The sequence below is a fragment of the Hyaena hyaena genome, unplaced genomic scaffold, assembly GCF_003009895.1.
Source record: "Hyaena hyaena isolate Hyena2069 unplaced genomic scaffold, ASM300989v1 scaffold_305, whole genome shotgun sequence".
Lineage (NCBI taxonomy): Eukaryota > Metazoa > Chordata > Mammalia > Carnivora > Hyaenidae > Hyaena > Hyaena hyaena.
In genome coordinates, this window is record NW_024080938.1 from 1,494,401 (window position 1) to 1,513,784 (window position 19,384).

At 40.3% G+C, this 19,384-nt stretch overlaps 1 protein-coding gene across 4 annotated transcripts in view; it reads right to left on the bottom strand.

Annotated features, from left to right (window-relative positions):
• Window positions 1-19,384, bottom strand: part of NTM (neurotrimin) — a 406,021-nt gene that overhangs the window by 262,964 nt on the left and 123,673 nt on the right. The window lies entirely within an intron of this gene.

Genomic DNA, 19,384 nt, shown 5'->3' on the forward strand with positions numbered 1-19,384 from the left:
GGATTGAGACCAAGCTTTGGAAGGAAGAAGGAAATGGCATCTAAGGTGGAAACACTGCTATCCCAGTATTTGTGGACAATTGTTCATAAGAGATACTCAGGATTCAGCATCAGACTGGCCTGCATATTTTGCTTGAAATCTCACCTCAACATTGAGAGATTGTTTAGTTAATTGGATAAGACCCCTTTCCTGAGCATTTGGTGTTAGAATCTTGGTCATCTTGTCTAAAGTGTCTATTCCCTACTTCAGACCCAAGTACATAAGAGCAGAAGTCCAGACTTAGATGGGAAAGTTAAGCAGAAACTTGGGGAAGAGACAGACCTATGTTCCAATTCCAGATCTGTTATTTCATCACATGACCATGGACATATCACAATCTCTGAGCACAGGATTCCATACGTAAATTGGGATAATCATATGAACCTCCTAGAGTTCAATGAGACAGACCTTAGTGTTAGTTTGGACACAGAGTAAATACTCAATCTGAGGAAGTAAATGGATGGATGGATGGATCAGTAAAGAAATAGAGGGAATGAGCAAGCACTCAGCTATCCTTTCTGCTTCATTCCAAGAGGCCCCTCTCCTCTCTCTAAAAAGTACCTTGTATCCATCTCACATGCCGGTCAGAAAGAACACAGGGGAGCGCCGTCTGGGAATGATCTATTTTCTGAACTCAGCATGTTCCCGGAAACCTGTTGTCCCCAAGAGAACAGGTGAAAGCTTGACACTGTCAAAAAAGTGAGGAGTGCTTGCTGCTTAATTTTTTATTAACGGCATTAAAATTTCTTTGCATAAGTCATTAATCATTAGGTCATATGAAAGGTTTATATTCATTCAGAGAATACAATAATTCACAGCGGTAAGGATGCATGCTTATTTCATTGGCCAGTAGAAGTGCTATGATGTCGCATAAAGGAATGGATTATTTTTCATCTTTTTTATTTACTTATTTAGTTTTTAGAACACTTAATTCAATTTAACAAACATTTATGGAATGTCTGACAAAGATAAATATGATATGGTCTTTGCTGTGGAAAAGCCCAGAATGATAACAATAATGACAAAACAGTGAGAACTGTCACCATTTCTTGAACATTCACTAGGTGCTTCTCTCTTTGTGAAGCACTTCATGCACATTATCTTATTTATCTAATTTAATACTCAAAGAAAACTATGAAGTAAGCATGGTTATTATGCCCATTTTGTGAAAATGGAAGCTTGAATACACTGAGTAGCTCATCCAAGCTCATGGTAATAGTCTGGTTGGGGAGAAAGAGAGCTGCACAGATAAAATTTCATTTCAGTTTCTTAACTTTATATAAGCTATTATATTTCTATACATAACCTGTAGAGGACCAGAACAGCAGTATTCTCTCATCATTTTATTTTTCTAACCACAACACTTCTATGGACACTCTTTTCCAGAGACAGTGGAACTTCAGAAAGAGCTCATTTAAAAAAAAAAAAAAAAAAAAAAAAAAAAAAAGTTGTCACCTATTCCAGGGAGTCTTTCAAGAAAGTGAGCTGGAGACCCAGGAACACTGAGACATGGGGCTTCCACACTGCATCATGGGAAAGGAGAAGAGCACAGGAAAGAAAATATCAACCCCACTACTGTTGATCCATGTTAAGAAATGTGCTTAAGGAAGCCCTGGTCTCTGATCTAGCTGGATTCTAACTTGGGAGTTATGCATTTTCCATACATTTCTTTTCTTAAATTATATTTAAGGAAAAGAATGGCTAAGCCATAGAAGAGAATATTAAATAACCATTGAAATCATGTGTCTGAAAAATAATTAGTCATATGGGAAATCACAGTATTGTGTTTGTAAAAGAGGGTAAATATAAGGAAATACACCAAAGAGTCTCATGCTCTACTAACTAAGCTAGCCAGGCTAATGAAATACACCAAAATAATAACTTGAGATTATCTCTAAGTGTAGAACTATAAACTAAAAAATGAAATGTGATCAATCTTTAAAGAGTGTAGTTCCAATCAGAGATATTTTTCTGAGGGCTAGTTCTATTACGCCCACCCATGTCCTCTCCTTTCTCTCTTTGCCTCCTTCTCACTTCTTTTCATTCCCAACAACAGGATCAATATCGCCTTTTATTCCACTTCCTTTATATAGCAACTGCCTTACAGAGCTGTCACCATTTAACACTTTAATGAGTACAAAGAGATGTATAAGTACTCATCATAGGAATGGTGCATCCACCAAAAAACAAAATGCAACAAACAACTTGAGAAGAAACTCTAAAGCTGATACTACAAAATGAAAACTGCTATTTCCCTTCATCTCACCGCAGACCTGTCTCTCTAGGCAGTGCTCCATGAAGGCATACTTGTGAAAGCACAGGTTCCTCTGGAATACAATCTCATTAGAGGACTTGCACTGTCTAGGATCCTGTTTTAGAGGCTGGTTTTCCTTGTACCCAAGGAATGCCCATGATAACATGGGACAGCTTGGTTCTCTCTTGTTTCCCAGCCTTTTTCTCCTGTATTATTCTTCCCTTTCATAGTTGTGGAGCACCTCAGGACATGGAAATAAGAAAATATCTTGATCCACGAGAAGATTCATAAAGGAAATACTATGGAATGACAATACTGAGGAGAAGCATCCTCTCTCTTGGGCTGACACACTTACTGATATCCACAATTCCTAAATCTTTTGGCCTCAGATTTCCCATATAGGAAATACAAAGTGTCCTGTCTGCTCCAATTTCCACGTACTGCAGCAGAAACATAAATCTTACCATGGAAAGGCCTTATATGTTCTTGAAAAAAAGAGTTCACAGGCAAAATCAGCACCACCTGAGCCTTCCTATGGGCTGAGATTATGAGAAACTGGGTAGTCATAAGCCATAGCACAGCCTTATATTAGGTGTGCCTGAGACCAGTTTCAAATATTGATGTGCACGTGCACGCGCGCACACACACACACACACACACACACACCACAGACTCAGTATCTGCTTTGCTAAACTGCTAGGATGGGAACAATGCCACTTATCCTGAAAAGACTGGATCTTCTTTAACTATAATGGTTCTAGGACAGGGTGACATTGGCCAAGTGATACATATTTCCCTAAACCAGAATGTTTTACTCTCTGTGTGACTCTTAAATCTTACTTCTCTCTTCTTCCCACAGACACCAATTGATACTGCCAGGACAACAGTAAGTCCAGATCTTCTTGAATATCTGATGCTGTGACAGTTTTTCTCCGCCAGCCAGCAATCGGGAGAATAATTGAATCATGTGCTTGAACTGACCCAGAAGTAAGAGCTAAGGGCCATAATGGGTGACCACTTTCCAATCTTGTAGAAACTTATATGAACCCAAATCAACAAACTGTGAAAATTGCCTGAGTCAGGGTCTATGGTTTCATGTAGGGGTACATATGCCCCTGAGTCTCTTACTCCCATAATGTTACAGCAAAGGATGATGCAGGAAGGGAGCTTGATGAAGTCTAGACAGCCAGTCAAAACCATCCTCCCTCCACCTTTGTCAATATGCATGTGGTTCTTATTTTCACAAGTGCCCTTGGTTAAGTGACATGTGATTAGAATTGTTGTTTTTACTTTTGGCAAACCCATTAACTAGAATCCACATAGTTTGAAGTGAGTGAATTGGGTCAAATCTCAAAACACTAGATCCTTGGTGGCCATGCAGGAATTTGGAAAGATACAAACCAAAAACAATGACAAGAACATGACAGTAAAGACAGGAGTTCTTAGTGCACTGACAAAAACAAATGCCTTTCAGCTATCCCTTGGCCCATGTAGTAATTTAAAAGGGTTTCTAAATTTTACTTTTATGTTTTAGCACCCTAAGTTCAGTCCCTACTTCTAGAACTCCTCCACTTTATTATTGACCTCTTCACACTTTTACTCATAAAACAGGAATAAATCAAGTACCTAAGCCCACTGTTGGAATAAGCTCAGTCAATGGAATAATGCTCAGAAATATTCTAAGCATCAATTGCATACTAGGCAAATTCCTATATGCCAGACAAAGTCCTAGTATACTGGGAATATAAGGTAAACATGTGGACCCTCTCCCTCTGGAGATCTGATGCAGTTTTTGTTTGTTTGTTCAAAGTGCTCTACAGGAAGACGAAACACGTCTGGAGCCCCTGCAGAGAAGTGATTGGCCAGCAGGAAGTGTAAATCTCTCTTCAGCATTTCCACCTACAGCAGTCATATCTATGTTAGAAATGTGGCTATTCCCCTCAGATAATGCAGAGGCCATAGGTCTTTCCAACAGAACAAGGAAAGGGGACATACTATTTGACATCTAGGAACAAAGTAAAACATAATCTTTAAGTCCTACTTTTCCCATTGATCTATTTTCCCTTTCTCTCCTCAATACCACGCTGTCCCTACGACTAGCTTTATAATAAGTCTTGAGGTGGAGTAGCATCAGCTTGTTGATATCTACAAAATAACTTTCTGGGGTTTTTGACTTGGAATGCACTGAATTTATAGATCAAGTTGGGAAGAATTGTCATCTTGTCAATATTGTCTTTCTATCCATGAATATGGAATGCATCTTTATTTATTTCAGTTCCTTGATTTTATTTATTAGAGTTTTGCAGTTGGCCACAGAAAGATCTTATACATATTTTGTTAGACTTATACCTAAGTATTTCATTCGTGGGGATACACATGCAAATAATATTGTGTTTTTGTTTTGAAGTCCAAAAAATACAATACAATGCAATGCAATACAATACAATACATAAATAAAAAACAAAGTGCACTTCTTTATTGCTGGTATATAGGAAAGCAGCCTCTCTAAGTTCTGACACCAAGTGAATTCTTCATTTTGGTTTTAGAGTAAACCATGGAAATGTTTACTTAGCTTGCCACTTGAAGTGTAAGAGAGAGATGCTATTGTGAGTGACCTCCCACTCACCAGCATTTAAAACACCGAATAACACTAGGGGCGCCTGGGTGGCTTAGTCGGTTAAGCGTCCGACTTTTGCTTAGGTCATGATCTCGCGGTTCGTGGGTTCGAGCCCCGCGTCGGGCTCTGTGCCGACTGCCAGCCCAGAGCCTGGAGCCTGTTTCAGAGTCTGTGACTCCCTCTCTCTCTGACTCTCCCCTGCTCATGCTGTCTCTCTCTCTCTCTCCTAGAAATAAATAAAAACATTTAAAAAATAAAAATAAAAAAATAAAACACCGAATAACACTAAACATGGTAGGTGAAGGCAGGCCCTTATAATAATTAAGTTATAATCCTGGTATTCATTTCCAAATCAAAAAACTGAGTAATAACTCAAGACAACTAATAACAAATACTATAGCTACAGTTTATAGTCTATTAATCTGGTTATACATGCAACTTACTTATCATCACAAGACAAATTTTCTCCTCATTTTACAGATGAGGAAACTAAGCCTCAGAGTGGTTCACTGACTTGCCTAAAGTCACATTGCTGATAAATGGCAGTGCCATAACTGGTCTTCTTGTCTTCTGGTTCAAACTTCCAGTCTTTCCATTATCAATCCAAAGTTTCCAATGGTTTAGGAACTGTGGTGGGTGTTTGCCCAGCTTCCGATATCAGTCATGTTCCTTCTTCTGCTCCCATTTAACGTGGAGGAGAAAGAACCCTAAATCCTGGGTTTGCTAATGATTGCACATTCATACCTACTGAGTGACAGAAATATATCTTGGGGAATTACAGTTTACTAATCCCACAAGTCAGCACATTAATGCCCAGAGACAAAAATAAAATCTATGACTGTCTAACGATGCTTAAGGTTATTCTGAATACATTCGAGAGGATTTGAAGAACTAAAGGCCTTTGCTATCAGCACTTTAGACTGAGACTAGTGAATATCCTTCATTTCCATTCTCATCTTCAGCTACACCTAGTTTTTTCCTATTACATGGCTTGCAAATTAAAAAAGAAAATCAACAAAACAAAACAAAATAAAACAAAACAAAACAAAAAATGATTCCCTAAAAGTAAGCCCTAACACTCATGCCATTATAAAAAAGATAGTAAAAGTAACAAAGAGATAGATGCAGGCTGAAATGTGCATTTTAAACAAGAAAAATCTCCTATCTAGATACCTACAACCTGTTAAATGAATCCTCTCCAATCTAAATGAATGAAGCACTTTTCTTTTTTTTTTTTTTTTAATGTTTTATTTATCTTTGAGAAAGAGAGAGAGAGAGACATCATGAGCAGGGGAGGGTCAGTGAGAGAGGGAGACACAGAATCTGAAGCAGCCTCCAGGCTCTGAGATGGCTCTCAGCACAGAGCCCGATGTGGGGCTGGAACCCACGAACTGCGAGATCATGATCTGAGCTGAAGTCGGACGCTTAACCGACTGAGCCACCCAAGAGGCCCTGAAGCCATTTTCTTTTCAAATAATGGATACGGAAGGCCCTGGCTTATTTATTTTATGAACAGAAGGGCAAAACGAACAGTTGCCGAATGCCTACTCTATGCCAGGAATTGTGTTAGATACCTCCACATACACAGACTAATTTAATCTTGGCCACAACTCAGGGACTAGCTATTACCTCTTTTTTTATACCAATAAAGGAGCTGGGTGCTCCAGTGATGTGCTATGGTCATATAGCTGGCAAATGATGAGTTGATGTCTCAGTCAGAATCTAGAATGAAAGCACATGCACAGATAACAATCTGTTTCCTTCTCTCAAGACTTAAACAGGTTAATTAGATCACCTACTGGCAGAAGAAAAGATTCCCCAAGGGGCTGAAGAATATGAGAGCACAAGACACTTCGTTCTCAAATTTTAACGGCTAGAGAGTTTTATAATGGGCTGTCCACCACTCCTTATCTCCTGTCTTACACATTGGAGAGAAAGGAGATACACAAGCCACCTCAATATAAAAAGGTTTACAGAGAGAAAGGGGACCTAGGACCTCAGGACCAATTATCTATTTTTGGTCAATAGCCCCATTGTTTTATGCAATAGAGGTATTGCTAATCTTAGGTTAATATGAAACAAGAAATGCCCCCAGGTGTGTAAAGGAAGGCAAAAGTTCTTCTACTGAAAAGTATCACCCAAACTGGCCCATTTCTTGGTGCATGTAACATTCTTTAGTCATTTTTATGAGTTAAATCTTTGGAAGTGTCTAGCCTCCCCTGGCCTGTTAAGGTAGTCCATCTCACCTACATGCTCTACATTGGCTGGCTCATGAAAGTAACCCATAGGCAATAATAGTGATTTACAGCCCTTCAAATATATCCTTTTCCACACTCAATCCCCATTCTAATTTATCATCCATTTCGCAGACTGGTAAACTGAGACACAGAAATAATAAGAAACCACTAACATTTGAATTGTGATATATTTGTACGTATAATTACATTCATTGGGTTGCCTTAACTGATCCTCAAAAAAAAAAAAAAAAAAAGGAAAATCTGGCAGATATTTTTGTCATTTACAGATGAGAAAACCAAGCTGCAGACAGATCTAGTGACTCACTGGGTCACATGTGCAGCTGCAGGGCATGAGATCTGTACTGCTGATGCCTCCCCGCTCCTTGCCATTTCAGCCACTGAGGTGTGCCTCCACTCCCCCAACCGGTTTGACCCCCTCTGCTCTCCCAACTCCTGCCTCTGACTTATGCCTCTGCTCCCCATCCCCCTGTGGCTGACTCATTCCTCTGCTCTCTTTGGTTCAGGCTCCCTTTGGGAGTCCCTGTCCACAAGATTGCTAGCTCTATCTGGTCCCCCAGTTTTATTTCACTGACAGCCTCTGGTAAGGCTTCTCTGCTCTATGTCCCCTGGTCTCTGCTCCTTCTCCCTTTGTCCACCTGGATTCTGAGGGGACAGATAGAGGAATACAGACAGGAATCTGTGATTAAAACTTAGGAGGGACCTTCCTTGTGTCATACACAGACTGAGCGACAAACATTAATGAACAAAAACAAAGACCCCGCTTTCAAGGTGCTTATAAGGAGGCATGAAGAGACAGACAGCAAACAAAATAAATAAGTAAAATTGCATAAAATAGTACAAGGTGATGATATCTATGGAAAAGGCATAAACTAGGACAGGATAAAAAGAAGGGTGGAAGGGGCCGTGGCAGATGGCTCTGGCATCCATCAGGTCTGCAGAAGGTGGGATTTGAGGGAAGACCTGAAGGAGAGGAAAGCAGGGACCCTGTGGGTCTCTGTGGGAAGAGTGTATAGACAGAGGCACCAGCTAGAACAGGGAGCAAGGAGACCAGCATCCCTACTGTACCCTCTGAATGCCCTTGCTCAAAATAACCACCCAGCTACAGGGCACATCTTGAAAAATGGGCCTCAACATCCAGATGGCCAACAGACACATGAAACGATGCTCAGCATCCCTCCTCATCAGGGAAATACAAATCAAAACCACACTGAGATACCACCTCACGCCAGTCAGGGTGGCTAAAATGAGCAAATCAGAGAACTCTAGATGCTGGCGAGGATGTGGAGAAACGGGCACCCTCCCGCACTGTTGGTGGGAATGTAAACTGGTGCAGCCCCTCTGGAAAACAGTGTGGAGGTTCCTCAGGAAACTAACAATAGAACTCCCCTATGACCCAGCAATAGCGCTGCTAGGAATTTACCCAAGGGATACAGAAATGCTGATGCATAGGAGCACATGTACCCCAATGTTCATAGCAGCACTCTCCACAATAGCTAAAACATGGAAAGAGCCTAAGTGTCCATCAACAGACGAATGGATCAAGAAGATGTGGTTTATCTATACCATGGAATACTCCATGGCAATGAGAAAGAATGAAATCTGGCCATGTGTAGCAACATGGATGGACCTTGAGGGTGTTATGCTGAGCGAAATACGTCAGGCAGAGAAGGACAGATACCATATGTTTGCACGTATAGGTGGATTAGGAGGAACTTGGCGGAGGAACAAGGGGGAGAAGAAAGGGGGAAATGGTGGGGGAAAGGGAGAGAGGCAAACCATGAGAGACTCTTGAATGCTGACAAAAACTGAGGACTGATGGATGTGGGGGGAGGGGGTATGGGCATGGAGGAGGGCACTTGTGGGGATGAGCACTGAGTGTTATGTTGAAACTAATTTGACAATAAACTATTTACAAAAAAAAAAAAGAAAGAAAAATGGGCCTCAAGAAGGTAAGGTTTGAGAAAATAAGAAAGAAGTCTGAAAAGTGAAGAACAGAAAGTTCTACCCAGGTGGATTGCTGCTGTGGTGGAGCCCTCTCATTCTGCACTGAAGGGGTAGCTGCTGAACAAGAGGCGAGGGAGGGGTGTGAAGAGAACACAGAGATGATACACACATTTGACTTCCTTTCAGGACCCACCTTGCCTGGTCAAAGTGGATGCGATAGTTAATTTTACGTGTCAACTGGACTGGGCTAAAGGGTGCCAGCAAAATATCACTGCTGAGTAGGTCAGTGAGGATGTTTCTGGAAGAGATTAGCACTTGAATGGTTAGGATGAATAAAGAACATCCCCCCTCTCACCATGGCAACCAGGCATCATCCGATCCAATGAGCACTGGAACACAACAAGGCGCAAGAAGGTCTCCTCTTTCTCTCTTCTTGAGCTAGGATGTCTCTGCTCTCCTACCCTCAGAGCTCCTGGCTTTCAGGTCTTCAGACTTGATCTCAATGATACCATCAGCTTTCCTAGGTGTCTAGCTGGAGGACAGCATATCTTGGCATCCTTCAGCCTCTGTAATCTCATGAGCCAATTCCTAGAATATATCTTGTCATACATTATCTCTGTATAACTTTTTGGTTCTGTTTCTTTGGAGAGTCCTCACTAATATTGTGAGCTTCCTTTGGAGCTGACATCCCATGCTGGGAACTTGCCTGAAATTAGTCTCAACTCTGCTCACAGGGCACACAGGAAGTTGTGCTGGGATGCCCAGGAATCACCAAAACCATGGTGGCATAAAGCTTGGCAATAGCAGCAGCAAGCACTGTGTGAACCCTGATCACATGCCGGCCCCATGTTGAACACCACACACAATCATTCACTCACTCACTTCTTTAAACAGCCCTACAAAGCAAGTCTAAATCATCCCCTACTTCTACAGTTCAGAAAATTGAGTGAGGTGACCTGTCCAAGGTGGAGCTGGATTTCAAATAGCCATGTTTGACTCAAAAGCCCACTCAGTCCTCAGGGCAATAACTATTGCCAAATCACACAACCAACTCTCCTCTCTTCTTGGAGAGAAAGTCTTTACTCCATATTAAAGACTGAGCCAGAGACAGCCATCTGGGAAGCATCAGTGACCAAGAAATGCATGAGGGTAGTAAGCAAGGTCAAGAAAGGTAGATGGATCGAAATAACCCTTTACCCCTAGTGAAAACAAATTCAGATTGCCTTTAGTCTCCACATTTGAACAGAGTGACTCAGAATGACTGATGCAGGACAAGAATTCAGAGCAACCTGGTATCCAAGACGGTAATACACGCCACAGGCAAGCCCCAGTTTTTCTCTGACGTCATCATTCGTGCAGGTAGAAAATCCCTTCCACGCAGCCCCTTGAGTGTGCACACATGCACATTATAATATTTTGTTTGCAGATCTGCCTATTTACATAGTTAATTTGGGATCTGTTTGCAAACACAAATTAGTTTGGTGCAATTACTCTGTGCACGGACATAGAGTTATCCGCTTCAGCAGTTTAACAGCATGGAAAATGGCTGCATTGTAGCATATGGCTCTCTATATAATCACAATATTACCTGCACATATTAGTTACATAACAGTTACATTATAATTAGGGCTGTTTTTAAGCCATTCAAAGGGGGAAAAAAGTATTTTAATTAAATCAGCAAGGTGTTTTAAGGAGAGAGAAGTGAGAGAGAGTGTTAATGATTCCCAACATTCCATCAACTGAAATATGACATGCACACCAGTACCTTTCTGGCTCCCATGCGGGGAGAAGCTTTTCTGATAACAACACTGAATATTATCTTCCTGTGACCTTGCACCCAAACAAGCCAAACTGCTCTCAGACTCGCCTGTAAGCCAACTTAAATAGTGGAGTCACAGGCAACTGTCAAAGCTGGAAAAGACCCCTGCTATTGTCTGGTCCACTCCACCATCATCCAGAGCAGGCAATTGAACCCTGTGCAGACTCTAAATCACACAGTTTAGTGGGAAAACTGAAACTAGAACCCAGATTTTCTGCCCTACAGTGGTGACTCTAGTTTACTGCCCACATCATGACGTGGATGTTGCACTTTTGAATGGTGACAGAAATACCCCATTCTGTCCATTTTCCCCTAAATTAGGAACCCACACGTGTTAAACACACTCAGAAAATGAAGTGGTATCACATGCATCAATTGATAAGTATTTAAAAATATGGGGTTAAAGAATTTATCGCAAATCGTTCAAGCAAATATGTGGTACTAGTCACAGTTCTTCACATCATATCTAGTACTTGTGCTTTTAAAAGTGTATTGCCTTCAAATGAGAGGAATTCATTTAAATATGTTAGAATGGAAGGAACCAAGCTTTGTCATTTGAGTTCTAGACATATCACTCACTTGGTGACATTGGGCAGGTTACTGAACCTTCTCCTGATACCAAATTACACACTTAAATGCTTCCTCTTGTTTTCATTATAAAAAGGACTTTTCTTCCAATAGGCATTTCATTACCATGAGCTTCAAATTACAAAAGGCAGTGACATAATCTTGAGGTTGATATTCCCATCTTATCGCTGGATGCTATGGGTCAGAATATTCCTTACACCCAATTTCCCCCCAGGCAGCCAAGTACAATATTGTTTCCATCCTCTCTTATGGAGAAAATGTGAACTTGGAGCATAGGGGAGGAAAGCCACCGGATGCTGTTATTATCACCAGGCCAGTTGAGAAGAACAAATAGCATCTCAGCATAATCAACATCTTATCCCAAATCGTTTGTCCTTCCTCCCTAATACACCATTTAGCACTCCATGCAGATGAGACTAAACATCGTTGGTTGCATAAGGAAACAGATCACAGTAGAACAGGATAAGAGATCACTGGTGTCCATCAGGAACAAATGACCATGTAATAACTCTGTAATTACATGGTAACTAGAACTGATTGAGCCTGTAAATTATATCCTTGTCACCTCCGGGTAATGATGCAGTTCTATCTTCCATCTACAGAAAGCAGCAGCACACGGCCCACAGTCACTGAGAGATAAGGGAATTCTTGGCTGATAAAGCAGATCTGCTGCTGATGATAGGTGACAGAGAAATAGGCTGAAATCTGGGAGTTAATGATTTTCCAGTTGAGGCATCACTTGCCATCCATAGCAAGACATCCATTACCCAGCCAGTGTTCTCCATCCTTAATCAGAGGTACTGATTAAAGTTCCCCAAATTAGAGATGAAAGGAACAAGCTCCCCAACACATGCACAAAAATGTTCCACCTGCGTATGGACAACTAATTTATACTCCCTCAACCATTTAATCTGCAGACCTTTGAAACATTACTCTTATAGCATTTCACCAAATATTTTAATACTAGGAAGAATATTGTGTCTTTTTATGCAACATTCTCTCTGGGACCATTATGCGGAGGCATTAGAAATTCCATGTGGTAGATTATTCAGCAAATATTGTTTGACAGCGGACTGTGCTCATACCATTCTGATAGGTGTAAGAGAGGAAACAAAGAAACATAATACTCAATTCTCTCCCTCAAGGGTCTAAATCCATTTACACAAATGATATAAATACATAATAAGTTAAATTACAATGCCACAAGGCAGTATATAATTAACTGCCAAACGACCGGTACAGACAACAAGAGCTACAGAAGTAGAGAAAAGAGGGAACTCACTTTAGGGTGGTGTAATCATAAATATAGCTTCGTACAGATTCAAATAAACATCTAAAAGAGCTGAAATATCAAGTTCATTGATTTTCTGTTAGAAACAGACATTTCAAAGATCTCTTTATCCACACTGCTCCCCATTTTCTAAAAGCAAATTAACAACAAAAATAACAATGAAATAGATAGCTTTCATTAATGAAAAACAGATATGTTAAAAGGAAAAACATCAGAATTATGAGCATGAACAAGTTTAATTGTGCATATCCAAGGTGCTGGGAGACCAGGTATATACTAATAATTTCAATATCCCTATAGCTTTTGAGTGTTTATAGCTTGGGTATATATGTAGATAATCTGCCTACAGTAGTAGGGACGTTTTCTGATCAACACGGGTTTAACAACTAGGCTAAGACCTGCAGAATTGCAATCAACCAGTAAAGAATGTATAAAAGCCTTATTCAAGGCCCCCATTCATGTGCAATAAACATGGGACACAGAATGTTGGGGATCAATGTGAGTATTTCTCTGAGACTGTGAGGAGAGACAAAGAACTTAATCATCTCTCCAGGTCCCTCTACCCCTAAACTCTCACCTTTCTAACTGCTACTCATAACTAGGTGTTAAGGGAATAGCAGCATGACAGAGTTATTGTACCATTTTTGCTGTGGGGTAATCAAAATGGCCTCTTGAATTTTATCTGGATTTAATGTAAATCCATTTGCCACCATCCCTGCACTCACTTGAGTAAGTTTTTCACTGGCTGATCTTCCAGCCACAAATCTCCAGCAACATTTACCTTGCAAATGTTCTTCACTGATATGCAAGGTGAACAAACTCACTTAGTATAGGTCTTAAAGTTAGTGACCTTGAAGTTCAGGACCCTCCAGAGATCCTGAAGATTCAAAACATACACCCATACTGCCTACTGGTAGCTGATCTCAGGGTGAGAATAAGGGCAACAGATAGACAGTCTATTTATCCATGGAATAAATATAAATATATATCATCTAATGGCACCTGGGTGGTTCAGTTGGTTAAAAGTCTGACTTTAGCTGAGGTTATGATCTCATGGTTTATGAGTTTGAGCCCCGCATCAGGCTCTATGCTAAGAGCTCAGTGCCTAGAGCTTGCTTCAGGTCCTGCATCTCCTTCTCTCTCTCTGCTCCTCTCCTGCTCATTCTCTCTCTCTCTCTCAAAAAAAAATAAATAATAAACATTAAAAAATTACATATCTATATATACCATCTAGCCTCTGAAACAAGAATTCCAGACCCTTAAGAATTTGAAAGATCTCCATGAAAATGTTCTCATTCTGGAATAAATTAGTGCTATGCCAAAGAAAACATCCTCTACAATCACCAGAATTCTAGTAAGGTTAAAAAGAGTTATACATTTTGACAATGCTTCACCAAAAAAAAAAAAAAAAGAAGAAAGAAAAGAAAAGAAAAAAAAATCCAAATTAACTATGCCCTTTGTACTGTAACTTATTTCTGGGTCATCATTTCCTTGCTGAGAAATAAAAAGATTAAATGAGATGATCCTTAAGGTCCTTCCTAGATTGAATAGTCTATGACCTAGAAAGGCTGTAATGATCAGTTCTTCAAAAGCTAATGAAGAATAATCACATCCTCAATCTCAAGCTGTAGATAAAGAAAAAAGAAACTCATGTTTTAACCAACCATTAAGTTTATAAAACAATTCAGTAATCTAGACTCTTAACCTAACCTATCTCTGACTCATAAGACATTTTCTCTCAAAGAACCAAGCAAGATCCTAGGGACTGTGCTGGAGCAATTCATGGTTGATCCAGAGGCCTTTGATTTCACATTTAGGAGCTGTATCCATAACATGCTGATGAACCTATATCCACATGCTGTATCTGATTCCCATGACATGTTCCTACAAGAAAGTTACAGCATCCTGGGAATATCAAACTGCTCTTCCCAAGTAGGTCTTCATTTGGCTTCAGGAGGCAGTTCCCTCTGTTAGTCAAAACTCAATGGCAATGACAGGACGGGACTCCTCTCTATACCTGCAATTCTCATTTTATTTACAGTGGCTGCAGGATCGATATCTTCTCCCCTGGAAATAAAGCTTTCTACTTTGCATTGGAATTTATCTTCAATAGCTGCTGGAAATCATTATCACACAATAATGCTCTATTCGCTACTCATGTTATCTCTTCAGCTAGGCAGATTGCCAGACATTTGACTGCTTGACACCAAGTCCATTTGGTGCACGACAAAAATAAAACCTTGCATTGCCTGGAAATAACATGAGACACACTCATCATTTTGCTAGGGATGATTGGGCTACTTTCTCTTTCTGAGGAGTTGTCAGAATCCATGTAAATCGTCCAACGCTTTTGCCTACAGTCACAAGCACACTCTCATTATGTGTGTATAGTGGGCATGAAGAAAAACCTTGTGAATGGATGAAAGTTATTATGAGTCCCAGCGGTGAAGCTATGAGTCTAGAAGACTGTGTGTCTGTGGCTATACCTGGACCTTGTTTACCTTTAGTTGGATTCATTGATCCAAATGTCCTTTCTATTAAATTCAAAAGCATGTATTGAAATTCTACCAAGTGCTGAGATGCTGAGTACTGATCTTGGTATAGTGAACACAGCAGTCTTCCCTGAAGAAGTCTGATTTAGAAAGTTGGGCAAGCTTTATGACATTATGCACCCATAATGTCAACATCTGATGAGACATGTGAACAGGATGTTAGTGAGACACCAACAAGGAACACTGTATGCTAGGAACTTGAAGGAGCTTTCTTAGAGGACATGCTATTTGAATCAAATGTCTTAAAGAGGAGTAACTAAAAGCAAAGGATAGGTTAATTTTGAGGACAACCCCCTGTGGGAACATCAGAGATCAATTCAGAGGTGAATGGGTGTTGGCATGGGGATTGTTGAGCATAATATCTATAGGAAGGTCTGAGTCACTAGAGCTTACAGGAAGACTGATGACCTGTAACTTTCCAATCACCAAAGAATGTTTCCTTTTGGATATGCTGAGATTGAGGTACCTACTGGACATTGATTTGGAGGTAGCCAATATGTAGCTGGAAATAATTTGATTACATTCGAATAAGAGATCAGAGTCAGAAATAGCAAGTTGGGCATCCCCCCACCTAAATATCAGTTAAAGTATAGGAAATAGATGAAGTTTCCCATGGAGAGGGTTGACAGCTTTCGGTCATGTACAGAACTAGTGTTTAAGGGGTTAGCACAGAAAGGAAAGAGACCACAGGAGATGAAGCCAGAGCAGCCAGAGCAGCACAAAGAAAACCAGGTGAGGAGGCAGTATTGAGAAGCCAGAGGTGTAGAGTTTCAGGAAGGGGGAAGGTGGAGAGCAACAATTTGAATGCAGCAATGAAATAAGCACTCTAAAGTGCACTTTGGGTTTGTGCAGAGTTTGAAGGCTTTGGTCAGGGCAGTTTTTTAATAGATATAGCAGTACAGAACATAGATTCCAGTCAATTAAAGAATGAATAGAAATGAGGGAGTAAATTACTATTCAAAAATGTCCATTAAGAATGAAAGAAAGGGACAGAGAAAGAGCAAGAGAGGGATTAGAGGGCTTTAGTGTGTTATGTTCTGGGGGAAAAGCCAGTAGAGAATGAGAGGATTTAGACTCCCACCCACAATAGATTATATAACAGAGTCTGACTCTAAGTGAAATATTATTTTCAACATCCAAGAGAAATATGGGTCTAAATCTATTACAAATTTTATTTAATCTTGTCTCCAACCTGGACCTCTCTCTTGAGTCCTAGGCTCATATTTGCAATTGCCTACTTGGCGTCTCCACTTAAAATCCTAATGGATAGCTCAAATCTTAATAATCAAAACAGAACTCCTGATTCTCCACCTCAAACTCTCAAACTTGTTCTTTGGCCAGTCTTCCTGTTAATGGCTCCAGATCCTCCAACAAAAGCATTGGAATCCTTGACCACTAGCTCTATCTCCCACCCAACATCCAATTCACCAGTCAATACCTGTGAAATAGACTCAGAAAATGACTATTCCTCATCCCTACTTCTACATGATGGTGAAAGCCATGATCATTTCTCATCTGGAAGATGGTAACAGTCTCCCTGCTGTTTTTACATCAAACCAGACCCTTACATCTACTCTCCTCATGTTACCAGAGTTATTCATTGAAGATAAAAGTCAAAACAAGGCAGTCCTTGGCTCAATGTTCTTCAGTAACTTCCCTTCATGTAAAGAGTAATGGCCTACAAATTCCTCCCTAGTTGTGGTAGATTGAGTTATTGGACAGTTCTTTCCTTTTATCCCCTCCCAACGTGAGCAGGGTGTACCTTGCTGCCTCTCAACTTTGAGTTTGGTCATATTACTTGCTTTGACTTCAGGGATGTCAGCAGATAAGATGTAAGCAGGCATGCAAAGTTCATGAGTGATTAGGCTTTCTTCCTGAATGCTGCTGTTCTACCCAGAGAACAGATCTGGGGACACGGGGCAGGTTCTGATTCTTCAACTTGGGTCCCAGATGAACACAGATGAAAGAGGCCTGAGCCCTATTTACAGACTATAGCCAATCCACAAATCCAAAAGTGAGGGGGAAATGCTATCGTTAAATGCCCCTGAGTAATATCTGTAGCACTTCCATGGCAATAGCTAATTCAATTATCTAGCCTCCCACAAGCTCTCAATTCTCATCTCCTTCTCTCCGCTCACTCCCTCATGCTGCCCAAGGCATATTTGCCTCTTATTTTTCTGACCCAAACATACTCCTGCCTCAGGGTCTTTGTATATGCAATTCTTGTTCCCCTACTCCACAATATCCCAGTGGTTCATTCGTTCATTCGTTCGTTCCTTCCTTCCATCCTTCCTTCCTTCCTTCCTTCCTTCCTTNCTTTCTTTCTTTTTTCTCCCTTCCTTCCTTCCTTCCTTCCTTCCTTCCTTTCTTTCCTTCTTCCTTCCTTCCTTCCTTCCTTCCTTCCTTCCTTCCTTCCTTCCTTCCTTCCTTCCTTCCTTTCATTACTTCTATCAGGTCTCTACTCGAATACCTTAACCACAAGGTATTTTATGACTACCTCTACCTCCATCCCTCTATTACCCCTTGCCTTGGTTTATGTTTCTCCATAGTACTCCATAATACAGCTGACATATTATACATTTATTTATTTTTTAGCCTATAGGCAAGAGTCTCTAACTCACTTTGTACATATAATCTGCGTCGTAATTAAACAAACATAAATTCAGCTTCCCCTGCTGATTTTCAATTCTTCTTATCCTACAGAGCAGTGTTTTTCCAACTGTTGTGTATGCGCCATGAAGCTATATGTGAGATGATTTTCGTAGGTAAATGGACAGATTTCATATAATTAAAATATATTTAATTTTATTTTAGACTAAGTAGATGGGCTGGGGGCTTTTAAAGCAATTGATGAAAAGGGGCGGTAAAGAAAAGCTTTGGGAAACAAGGCAGGTAGTGTGCTTAGGTGCAAATGATCCCAGTCACCTCCAGAGCCCTTGAGAGCTGCTCTGAATTACAACAGAGTTGCTCTGTGACTGATGTTTACAATAATGACCCAAGTAACAAAATAAGATAAATGATATTCTCTGTGCTTTGCTCAATAAGACAGAACAATAATATATTTTAAAAAAAGAACTCTATCAAAAAGGATTGTAATGTTTTAAGTTCAATTTAAAGCATGATAGCTCAGTTATATGATAAATTCATTCATGTGGAACACTGCTGGTACTTCATAAATAAGGCTTTCCTATATAAACATAAGGATTTATAATGAATTTGCCGATTATTCTTTCCCCATGAATAATAGGCAGAATTGATTTTATACCCACTCCTCTTCTCTGACCCACCTCCTCCCACTGTTATATGATTTTCTTCTTTTTCTCTTAAAAAGGCAGTTTGTAACAAATAGTTGTAGCTATAAGTTACTGTATACTCCATTTCACGTTGTTTCAACACTAAGGGCCCATACAATTATTTTTCTGCCTGATGGACTACACAGACTGAATTTGTTAAGTGATAATTATTGGATTAAATACAACTTCTGGTTTCCAGTCTGGTATAGAAGTGACTTCAAAGTCATTCCTACCATCACACAAGAAAAATCTGAGCAAGCTGAAAATCAACAACTCTCCTTACATCCACCAGAGAACTCAGGCCACAGAGCAAACTGCTATCTCCCCAGAATGAAGGGACAGACAGGTGAATCAGATACAGAGAATCACATCTTACAGGAGCAGACGTCCAAAGCAAACAACTTTATGGGAAGCAGTACTGGGATGGGAACACTTACACTGTAATTGTCAAACTATCAGAGATGCAAGTGGACACCTCTGGGAGTTACAAACTTCAAGGGGCTCCAGTCTTCCACATGCCCACACACACATTTGTTAATATCACCCCCAGGAGCTCTACCAGATTCTCTCCGTGATGATCAGAGAAAAATCCCCGTATTTCCAATAGGGGGAAAGGGGAGGTAGCCCTTTGAAATACTCCCAAAGCAATCTGTTCTTCTGATCTTAGGACAAATAAATTAAACAGAGTCTAAAGGACCTGGAGAATAGGAAATACCCAACCTCAGTTGG